The sequence below is a fragment of the Seriola aureovittata genome, chromosome 3 (genome assembly GCF_021018895.1).
Source record: "Seriola aureovittata isolate HTS-2021-v1 ecotype China chromosome 3, ASM2101889v1, whole genome shotgun sequence".
In the NCBI taxonomy this organism is placed as follows: Eukaryota; Metazoa; Chordata; class Actinopteri; order Carangiformes; family Carangidae; genus Seriola; species Seriola aureovittata.
The window spans coordinates 3,024,126-3,036,162 of NC_079366.1; positions in this window are offsets into that span (position 1 = coordinate 3,024,126).

The following is a 12,037-nucleotide window of genomic DNA, read 5'->3' on the forward strand; positions in this document are numbered from 1 at the left end:
TACTATATGTTTATAATAAAAGATGCAGAAACACTGGAGGTACCACTGACTCACTCACACTGTGACTTTGCAAACAAAGGCTTTGAAATACACGAGCAAAGATGTATAAGTGTACTGTACTTTAAAGATTAGTTCCCCCTAGCTGCTGCGATCAGTCCAAAAGGTAACACCACTAGATTTATTCCAGACCTCTGTATAACCACCCACATCTCTGTTCACTGGATCAAATAGGTCTGGTGCTGCACTTTGTGGATGGAGAAGTATTCAATACATCCATAAAGCCTTATTGGACTTAAACCACCCTATATCATCTATGCTGGACTGGACCACAGGACCAGACCAAACTCACTTACTGTCTTCAAGTCACACAGGTTTACTCTGAACTTGAAAATCTGCCTTTAGTTTTTGTGCAGCAAACACACATCACACATCAAATTACATCATCACATTTACAAATCATGTCCAATCAGCTGAGTTTACCACAGGTGGACTCCAGTCAAGGTGCAGAAACATCTCAGAGATTATCCAGAAAAATGGAGAAACCTGACTTGTAGTAAAGTGTCTGAATACTTATGTCAATGTGATATTAAAGTTTGAGTTTTTAATACATTTGAAAAAGTGTCTAGAAAAATTTAAATTTCTGTTTTCACTTTGTTATTATTGGGTATTGAATATTGTACTGGGCTGATCAGATGTCGTTAGTAGATCATAAACAGCGATATCGTTGTATCGTCTATTGTTGTATTATTCTGGCAGGGACAACTCATCCATCAGTTAGTGTTAAAAATGCCCCGAGCTTTGTGCAGAAACAGGCTGTAATAACAAGAAAAACAGATCTGTCTTTTCTTTCCCAAAGGATGCAGAGAGGTAAGTCTAGACAGGGAGAGATTTTAATATTAGCTACTGTCACATTTCATGCCAGTTGCCTTCGCTTGAGGGAGGGGCTGAGGGACAACACCCACTTAGGAAGACCGGAGCTGTGTCCCATTTCATACCATTGGCGCTGCCTGTAATGCGGCATCTTCTGTTTGGAGGATCTTTGTTGATATTAAATACTTGACCTGCGCATACAGACGGAAGATCCAGTGGTTAAAGCACCGCCTCTGGTGCTCAGGAAGGATGAAATAGAACTGGTTTACTATTAATAAAAGTAAAGACAATGTTTATAAAAGGTGAAAGAAAATACACATATAATGAAAGACAATAAAAAATAACCCCTAAATTATTAATATTTACACAAATGCTGTCACACTTAAGTGGGCATCACATATACACAAGTCATCCTCAGCTTGGCTTTGGTTGTGACAGATCACATAATACACATACTGTATGTGTTTTATATAAAAAGTCAAATATTTAGAATATTAATCTCTCTGTATATCCTGTCTCATCAGGTGCCAGCTTCAGTGTAATGCCAGAGTGAGGAAGCGGTTTGGTGTAGTCCCAAATACAGAGTGGAGGCGTGAGATGAATCATGTTCCAGGAGATGCAGAGTGAAGTTATACTGATAAAATTTTCTTTTTTAACCCCAACCTTTCTTCTCTTTGAACTTCAGCTATGTTCACCTTTTTGTCTTGTGGTGCTGAAGGTGTAAAAATTGTTCCTGATGTAAGGTACAGTTTATAAGGTACAGACAGGAGATCAAGAGGTGCACTCAGTCATTTCTCCCATAGGCCTGTCTCAGCTTAAAAGCTCAGCTTGTGAACAGGCAAGGCAGGTAACTGCCAGGGGTGCCAGGCTTTTACAGACCCCCCCCCAAGGGCTGATAAACTTAACTTTAAGCCTAAAGGGGCCCCATGTCATTCCGGGGACAATTTGCAATGATGTTTAAGGAGCAGTGTTGCCAACTATTTTCAGTAAAGCCTGTACATTCCTACAAGATTATTATCATTTTCAAACGAAATATAATTAAATTAAACTAAACTGACTGTAACTACCTATAGAATTAAAAAAAAAATCAATCAGCCCTGCAATGTGCATCTAAATCTAAAAAAATCTGTTTCATGCAGGCTGTTGCATGGACTGTGTAACTGAGTTATCATGAATAAAGCACTGGAATAAAGTCACTATTATTAACTGTCTATTTTCGACAAAACAATTAAAACTTTGATAGTAAAGTGAAGTCATTTAGAATAAAAACAATGGGGATCAGTGATTGGTGATTAGTCCTACATCCCTGATTTGCAGTTAGAAAACATTCTTCCAAACTAATTTATTAAGGCTATTTAGGAGATGATTTGATGACTTTTGGTGCAGACATCTGTAATAACAGATTTTATATTAACTGTTTTAAGCATTTTGTTTGAATGGTTGTCAATGGGAAATGAACAAAACATGATGAAAAATGATGGTCCAAAAACTGCAACACTGAAATTTGGTGAACAGCTTCCTCATATAACCGTGCCTCACCTACATAACAATGGTAGTGATGGTGCCACCATGCACTGAGAAATGAGCTAATGGTAAATATCATGCTTTAAATGTTATTGTTCCATTTATTTCATTTTTTTGGTGTGAGGTCTTTATAAGCCCATTTGCTTTTTGTTTTCATCTCACCAGCATAATCCTTTAAAACCATGTTGTGTACTCTATTTTTTGTGTTTTGATAATAAACTATACAATAATAAATAAATGATAAATAAACTAAACAGTGGAGAGCTGACAGGAAATGAGGAGCTGTAGAGGAGACAAAGGAAATATAATAAAGGTCCCCAGCTGGCCTCAGATCGGGGACATTGAGAATACATGGTCAGTGCTTTAAACTCCATTCCCGCCGTACATTTACAGAGAAGCAGAGGAGACAGAAAGTGTTCTCCTCCCTAACTCTGAACGCACCTAAATTTGGATCGTGCCATTGGTATGCAATGGCCATTCATCTGATGGTACAGCACCTTCCCCTGGAGATAATGTTTGTGTTAATGTTTTAAATAATTAGGAAAAAATTATCCTGGCCTATAAACCACAGGTTTTCAGCTTATAAAATCTGTTCTAGTTCTAACAAGTACTTAAACATTTACATGTGAAACCATAGAGTCACAAACAGTAACTAATCTCAAACAATAGGCTAGTTTGAGGTGAGTTTACAGTTTCATTGTTGACCAATTATGTTTCAGTGCAATACTTATCTGTTGTTCAAATTATCTTGATTGATCTGGTATTAATTTACAGGAAATCTCATTTTCTGAATAAGCTTATTTGTAACGATTGAATTCATTTCAATTCAATAAACTTGAATTGAATTTTCGTACATCAAATTTTGAACAGTCGACAATTATATGGCATCTTATTTCTTACTTACTTATACCGATGAAAAACTTCTGGATGCTTGCAGGGTGAAAGGTCCAACGTAATCCGCAACAATGACAAACTGGGTATTGTATTTCATTTATCAGAATAATCAATATAATTTATATGCTGTGCTGATCCTACATAATATACATGTTTGTTTGTTTGTTTAGATCCAAATTAGCATTGTAGCAGGTATTCTTCCTAATGGAATACCTAGTGACTAAATGATCAGCTGAGTCATCTTACACTGTGCTTATGTTCCATTTTCTCCAACAATTAAAAATCACACTGATTGCTGTCATGCTTGTTGGTGAGTTCATTTCATGAGAAAAAGTGATTGTGATGAATAGTATTAAGTTCTCTAATCAAGAGTCTGTCCCACATGCACATAATTAGTTTACAATCTGATAAATTGTTGTTCACCAGAATGCTACCAGGAAGCCTCAAACCAACAAAACATCCACCGGCTTGCCAGCCGACAAAACAACCCTGTTAAAACAAAACAAAAAACCTGTTCTGAGCATGTACATCCACAGAACAACAAACAGCCAACCTACTCTCCAAACAACCAGTATCCTGCTAATCCAGGTAGAAACAACAAGCCTGCCAACAAATAAAAGAAGCATCTTAGAATCCCTCCAAGAAACAAGCAACCTGCTGGGCCACTTAAGAAAAAGAAGCGTGCAAACCCAGAAAAACCAGCCAGGAAGCTGCCCCAACATGTAACAACCAACAGCCAAGTGAATCAGGACACAACCGGGAACCTCCCAACACACAAAATGACCAGAGGCCCAACAACCCGGTTAACAACATGGAGCCTGTCAACCCCCAAAATAACATGCAACCTGCCAGCCCTCAAAAACAACAAACAGCCTGCCAATCCAGGTAACAACGAGGAGCCTGCCAACCCACAAAACCACACGTAGTCCGCCAACCCAAACAACAATGTGCAGCCAGGATGTTGTCAACAGCCTGACAATGATGCCACTCACACTCGTAAGTAGTGTACAAGACCTTACTCAGATTTATCAAATCTTGCTAATCTTGTTTCGTGGCTATACTTGTTTTATTTAACTGAAACATATGTCTGTTTCCTTCCTTGATGACTGGTCTACAATGCTGGACAGAGTGGTTTGATAGAGATGACCCCTCTGGAAAAGGAGACTTTGAGGAACTTTACGCTCTGCGCAATGAATACCCAGGAAAGATCTGCAATAGCCCACTTCAGATTGAGGTCCAAACTGTATCTGGCCTCACTGTTGATGAAACAGGGAATGTGATTGCTGTGTAAGTTCTTTATTTAATTTATTAGTTTTTAAAAATGTTTTATCACATTGTACATTATCACATTTTAGATAGTAGTGGATATCATTTTTTTGTCTTTAAATTTAGCTGTAAATAATCCTGTCTTCAAATCATCCCCCATAGAAACCCACTGGATCTGTTTTTATTTACCTGAAAGCTATAATTTGAAAAATGTCATCCATGTACATCATTAGACTATAAAACCCATTTAATTAAATATCACAAGCAATAATGAAGCCATATCAGTGTGTAACTTTGTTCCCTTCTGCAGAGCTGACACACCCATAGGATTCATCTGTAACTCGTCTGACCAGGCGGATTGCATGTGTCATGATTATCGTGTTCGTTTCATGCGTCCCGTTGACTTCTGCAGTCAAGAAGGTAGTTCATGTGAATTGTTCTGCTTCTTGACTTCCATCCTTTTAAAATCTTGTGACTCAGCATTCTTCCTGTTTCTCACTCATTGTATCCTGGCCAGTATAAGTGGTTTAATTGGGATAATCCCAGTGGAATTGGGGGCTGGGAGCTCCTGAGAAACCTGAGAGAAAGAGAATCCAGGAGAAATCTGTGAAAGCCCTCTCCACATATATGCCCGTACTGCTGACACAAACATCCCAGCCACCTCTACTGGGCAGTCAATCTTTATGTAAGTCGATGAAAATAATTGTGAATGATAGAATGTGCACATTGTGTTATGAAGACTCAAGTTTGTTGATATTATTGATATGGATTTCCTGCTCAGGTCTAGGCTTTTTGTTTACAATGAAGCGGAGACTGTACATAAACACTAGATTATGTTAAGGGTTAAGGATCCAGTAACTCAGCTTTACAATGTTAAATCTCATAATCTAGAATCATGCACTGTAAATAAAGCGTGTGTCGAGCCCAGAGTTCGGTGCATGTCAGCTTGTGGCAGGCATACTGGTACTGTATTTGTACCAGGCTGTAAACATGTTTATTTCATTTTAACATGGGAGTCTATGGGGATTGACTCACTGTTGGAGCCAGAATAAGGGGCCCTTTGAAGAAGTTTTTGGTACTTCTGTGTTAGCTTCATTTTCTCGGAGGTTGCCGCTTGTCTAGAACACAAATAGATAAAAGTTTTTATCCAAACAATTAAATAAATGACCAGGTGAATAAGTGTTTTAGATCAGAGTATAATGCAGAACTTAAAAAAGAAGTAATTTGACCTTTGCCTCAACCAATGAGAGGGGAGAGGGTGGACTTAGCCTGAACCAATGAGAGAGGTTGAAATTTACCATGATTAATAAATGTGAAAGTCTTATTCTGAAACATCAAAATAAAAAAAAACCAAAACTGACCAAGAAAGCCGGTCAACCATGGCTGATCTGCAAACCTGTGTTGAGCTAAAATGTTACAACAAAGTGGCTAATGGGGATGTAACTAAATAATTTAAAATAAACGCTCACACTATCCAGTATTAAATTTGGTGGCTTCCAGTGATCTCAGAGTAATCATTGTACAACAAACAACTGAGCAGCAATAAACAACCACACAGGCGTTCTTGGGAAGGGACAGGTTAGAGACCGATAAAGGGACGGGTCGCTGGGCATGAAACCGGGAGACTGGTTCACGTTTGAGGAAAGGATGGCTCTCTGTCCAGCGGATATAAATTTGCGGATTCATGTTTTTCTGTGAAACCCTGAGTGGTGCCGACATGACTGTCAGCTAAACCATTGTAACCCCATGTTTAACGTGACAATGCTATGAACTATCTCTCAGGCAAAGTATGCAGAAGTCCAGACTTACGGAAAGTGTTCGTAAAGGGCTGAAAATGTCTGCTAGAGAGACCTCATGCCCTTGATGGTTTTACCTGTCGCAACCGAGACCAGAAAGGAAGCAGGTGTCGAGATTACAAAGTACGCTTTGGATGCCCATACCGGTGGTAATGTTGTCATGCCACTAACTCCATGACTACATTGAGAAAGAAATGATAAATTTAGGTTGTCAGGTTTTTAGTAACTTGCTTATTTTAACACTCTTGTGTCTTTGACCTTTGCCAAATTCTCTCACAAGTGCACAGATTTAAACGGATTTAAGTTTGTGGTATGTGTAATACAATTGGGGGGTGATATTAAAAGAAATTAACAGTCGGACTGAGACTGTAGAGTTCAAGATATTTCACTTCTCATCCAAGTGGCACTGAGTGGTGTGAATTCCAAAACCCTAACTCTTACCTTACTCTTAACCCTGACAGTGAAACCAAGGAAATTCCTATTCAACCCACACGGGGGAGTAGGTGCCCCTACTGCATAGCATGCCAGTCCTGTGGTATTTCTTGTGGAAGAAACAGGAAAAAGTATATTAATTAACCTTAAACAGCACCTCTACAACAGTGGGGAGGCCACACACTGGTTCAGCACTTTAAGATTCAGCCTGAAATGAATACATGAGATGCCTGTTGAGAAAGAAAATTCAGGTTTAATGCAATTTTAGTGTTTACTTTGTTTTACCTGAGATGTATTTTCACCTTTTCTCCCACAAAGAAAAAGCAAAAAAAAAAATAGAATAATTAAAACCTACCTGGTAATACTTTGCTGATGCTGCAGTCCAATTGGAAGAATTGAATGTTTTGTGGTTGGCTCCAACTTTTTTTTTATAGTTTTGTATTGAAACATCATATGCCAGCAAGATTAGAATCATAATTATGGCCCCTAATCTCCATAATCTCTGTCCTTTAGTTACTCTATCTTAATGTTCCTGATGATCCTGCTGTGTTGATTCCTGCCCTCTTTGACTTTCTGCTGGGTTTGTGAGTTCATCTTCTGTGTCTGATTCACTTCCCTGTCTTGCTGCTAATGATCCACTACTTGGTGTGCTGCCGCTAGCCCATCTGGCAGCCAGTTTCTGGGATCGCCTCTCTCCTTGCTAACTTCCTGCGGGGAGGTGTCACCGTCCCCTTCTGGTCCAGAATCTGCCCTTCCTCTGTAGGTATCTGTAAGTATTTAGTGTGGGTCATCTGCTCTGCAGCAGTGGTTGAGGTGGAACCATACTTTCTTATCTTCAACCTTTAGAGTTGTTGGGGTTTGCTAAGACGACTTTGTTGGTGTGACTTTCTTTTGAACACCTTAACGTATACCCACTCTCCTGGGCATATTCTCTGCCATTGGTCTGGGATGGCAGCTTACCTCTCCTCTGTGGCACCTTTCACCTGTTGGAAGATCACTTTATGGATTCGTTAGATGCTGTACATAACTGGTTAACTCTTTTTCCAATTGCTCAAGCGGAGGTCCCTCATACGGGCCTCTAAGATATGGCACAGGCATTGGTCGCCCTCATGAGGTGTCAGGTGTGTTAGTCTGTTTGTTTGTGATGTCATAGACATTAGTGCCAGTGGTAAAGACTCCATCAAATTAAGTTTACCATTGCTGTCAGCCATTCTTTTACTGACTTTGTGTCCTCCTTTTGCTAGTGCTGTTAGCGCTGCGATGGAGTCTTTCTTCACTCTGTTGTCTTGAGGGCCTACAAATGAACTAATCATCCACATACTGAATTACAGTACTTGGCACATCTAAGCGTTGCAGGTCTTGGGCTAGCATCCTGTTAAAGATTGATGGGCTTTCTACATCCCTGTGCTAGACGTGTATATGTGTACTGCTGTCTTTGATAAGTGAATGCGCCACTTTAATCTTACCTGCGTCTGTCTTATGTTTTGACCACACTTCCTGTAAAACCTGTTCTAGTAAAGCTTCATGTTCTGGTGTTAGTGGCATCATTGTGGGTATTCTTTCATTTACTATGACTACCCCCTCATCACATGCTCTTAATGATATTCTGATATATTGTTTTCCTGGTGAGATGTGGATGTACTTGTTCTCTGTGGGTTCCTGTGGGATCCATTGGACCAAGTTCACGGGATTCATGTCCTTTTGCCACTAGCAGTGTGACATGTGGAGTGGAGCTGCAAACTTGGTACCAGTCTTGCAATTCAACTGGGAGTGTAACATCCATCCTCAGGGGCTATAATTAGTCCAGCTAAACATAAAGCATGTGACCAAATAAAGTGAATATGTCTGCAGGTTTAGTTTCAAGAGGGATTGAAATCAAATCCTTTAGATGAGAAGAGAAGGTGCAGTGTGGAGCTGTAAAGAGAAATGGAGCTGGATCCAGCTGCACCAGCTGTTCATATGTTCAAACAAACACTATGTTCACATTGAGCTGGTTACATTTGTACATTTGTTTCAGCCTTTCCCCAAAACAGAGCTTCTCTGGACCAGAGTGTGTCAGTGTTAAAGCTCAAGTTTTGGTGTTTCAGCGTGTACGAGGAAAAGAAAACAACCTTTAGTCTCCTCTAACTTCCTCTGTGCTTGTTCATTTTAAATATATCTGAATAAACATCAGAGCTGTTGTCGTGACCCTGAGGTGTGTTGATTTTATCAGACGGCATCCCGAAGACAAAATACTGCAGATTCCTCTGAACACTCCTCAGCAGATGAGGGCGTGGTGCAGTTTTGTTTTGAACTGAGAAAGAAGAGATTCAACTGTCTCACTTTGGACAGAGCTCTCTACTAAAACTATGTGTATGCAACTCATTTTCACATGAGAACAGTGTTTTAAATCATATTAAATGATCACTTCAATAATGAATGAATTTGGGTTGCACCAGCTGAAACATTTACAACCAGTAACTACAAGATGTAACATCCGTGTTGCTGATAACCAACCCAACGACGTGCCTGCTACAAAACAAAACAGAAAACACACAACGAACGGCCTGTTCACCATGCTGAGCCTAGACTGTAATCCTTCCTCTCAAAGTTTCTTTTTTTATCTGGAGCATCAGAAACTTTTCTTGGACACTTTCTTTGTTTTTGCTTCACAGGCTGCACCATACTCCTGCTGCTGTAGCTGCTCCCTCTTTCACTTTCGTCTGCACTGAATCAGAAGCTATAAACATATTCAGTGAAACAGTAACAGCTAACTATAGTTATCAGAGAGATGGTGATAAAATATAAATATAATGTTGTTTCCTGGTTGAGAATCAGATTTATGATTATAGTGATGTCTCTGCGTTGTTATCAGTTCCACACGTGGTTTTATTTCAGTAAATGTTTCAGTGATCCTCTCGTGGTTTGCCACAGCGGACATTTTATGTTTGAGATTATGTTTATGTGTTTTATTTTGTAGTCAGTTTCCTTGTGTCTCTTGATGTTTGTACTTCCTGTCTTTGCCCTGTTTCCCTTCTTGTTGATTGTCTGCCCCGCTTCAATGTGTTTCACCTGTGTTCAGTCACCCCTTGCCTCCCTTGTGTCTATTTAGTCTCTGTGCTCCCGTTTGTCTGAGTTGGTTCGTCTGCTGTTTGATCCCCTGTGTTTCGCCTGTGCTTCACCCGTGTTTTGTAAATTCTTTTCTTAATTAACATTTTTGCACTCACCCCCATGTGTTGTCTGCATTTGGGTCCAGCCTTACCGCTACTGTGACCGATCCAAGCTACACACTCCATCTCAAACAGGGTTTTTGGATGTGTGTAGAGTAGGGTGTTCCTGCGGGACCTGAGGCTGCAGTTTCACAACATCTGTAGGACCCTAGTTTTTCACCACACTGTAAGAAGATGGATGACAAGCAGAGTGTGAGTATAACAGCTCTTCTACTAACTAATTCTTTACTATTTATAGCCATCTACCATATTTATAATAAAATTATATATAATTTTTAATAATATACATTCTGCAGCCTCCAGTACTGCAGGAACATAATATTGCCTGTGGTTATAATCTATTAGTGGCTGTGCTATAGGGCCTATATTAGCAATATTAAGCTATTAAATTAGAGATGTGGGGAAATTCATATTGAAATAGTATCAGTGTTACTTTGGTCATTTTTATACTTTACATAACTGCATTATTTTATACTGTATGTACTGTACTGACTGAGGAAAAGGAGCTAAGGGAAACAGCCTGTCACTCATACACTGGACCTCACTGTCTTTAGTGGTGTTACCTACTTTACAATCTGGGGTTCGAGTATGAGGCTATAGCATATGATGCCATCTTTATTTTACTTGATAATTGCCTAATTATGATAATTACACAGTACACTGCCCAACATGCAACTCTTAGCATCCACAACACAAAGAGTAGTATTTGGGTGGAATAAACCTTTCTGGACGTTTTGTGGTCATCCAAAGGAACTGTCGGGAAAAATCCACATAAATGCGGTTCTGTGATATGAAAACATGCTTGTTGTTACCAGAAGTCACCACAGGGTGTCAGCAAATCAAACACATTGTAAGCATGAATTCTAACTTAAAAAGGAAATACAATGTTTTCTATTTGCTATTCATGACAAGAACCTGAAGAGAAAAACTGAAACCATCACCAATAATTTTGTGTTCATGTGCACTGAACCACAGTGGAGGAGCCGTTTATCAGAGAAAGAACCACGACCACAAAAGACTCATTCTTTATTACTTTGTCTAATAGTTCACTGAGTCTCTGGAGTGTTTGCTGTTTTGCTCATTTGTGTTACGGGGAGTCATAATGTTTCCATATCCTCCTGATGTCTTACAATCATTGTTCACAGACTTCTAGCTTCACCAAACAGAACATGTCTCCTCAATGTGATACAGACTCAGCTATTGAGAATGTACATGAAGGATTAAAGGTGTAAAGACAGAAAATCTAATGCTTCTCATTCTGACAAAGAGTTTCTACAAGCAGAGGAAAAAATGTGGGACAGAAAAAAAACTTTGAAACCCTGGTATGATTTTCAAGTGACACTGGAGGCGGAAGTAGTAACAGTACAGGTATGTTCGGTTTTATTTCACAGTATTAGTCTTGTTCAGACTCGACAAAACTCTATCAGAGAGGCTTTGTTGAGGAGGTCTGGCCTGTAGATTGTTGTGCTGTTGAATCAAATTGCATCACGGCAATGTATCACTGTGTTTCTTGTTCTAACAATAAACTTTTCTCATTTTAACGACAAAAAAAGATATTTTCATGTTATGATGACATATTTGCTGGTTATTACCAGATACCAGATTATTTCTTTTTAAAGTTCCTCTCCAGACACATTTTAAATTCTGTTATGATTCTTATTTTGTTTAACATGGTTTTCACACATGAAAACTGTGAAAAGGGGCCGTAAACACATCTCCTCTTACTTCCTGGTTGAGAAATCTGGATAAGGCCTTATGCCCCGCCCACCACCTGCTGTCTCCAGGTGGACAGGTGAGAGAGCAGAGAGCATCAAGATGGTTAGAGGAGGAAACATCAGAGAGACTCAGCCACATGTTTGAGCCTCAGTCAGACCCAGACTCAGATGAGGAGTCTGAGACCAGAACCAGAGACTAGCAGACGGATCAGAACAGTTAGCGTAGTTAGCATCTTTTATTTGTTTATGCTGTTTGTTAGCTTGTAACTGCCAGTGGCTGACACAGTGTTAGTGGTTGTGCTAATGCTAACTCTCTCTCTCTGTACTGACA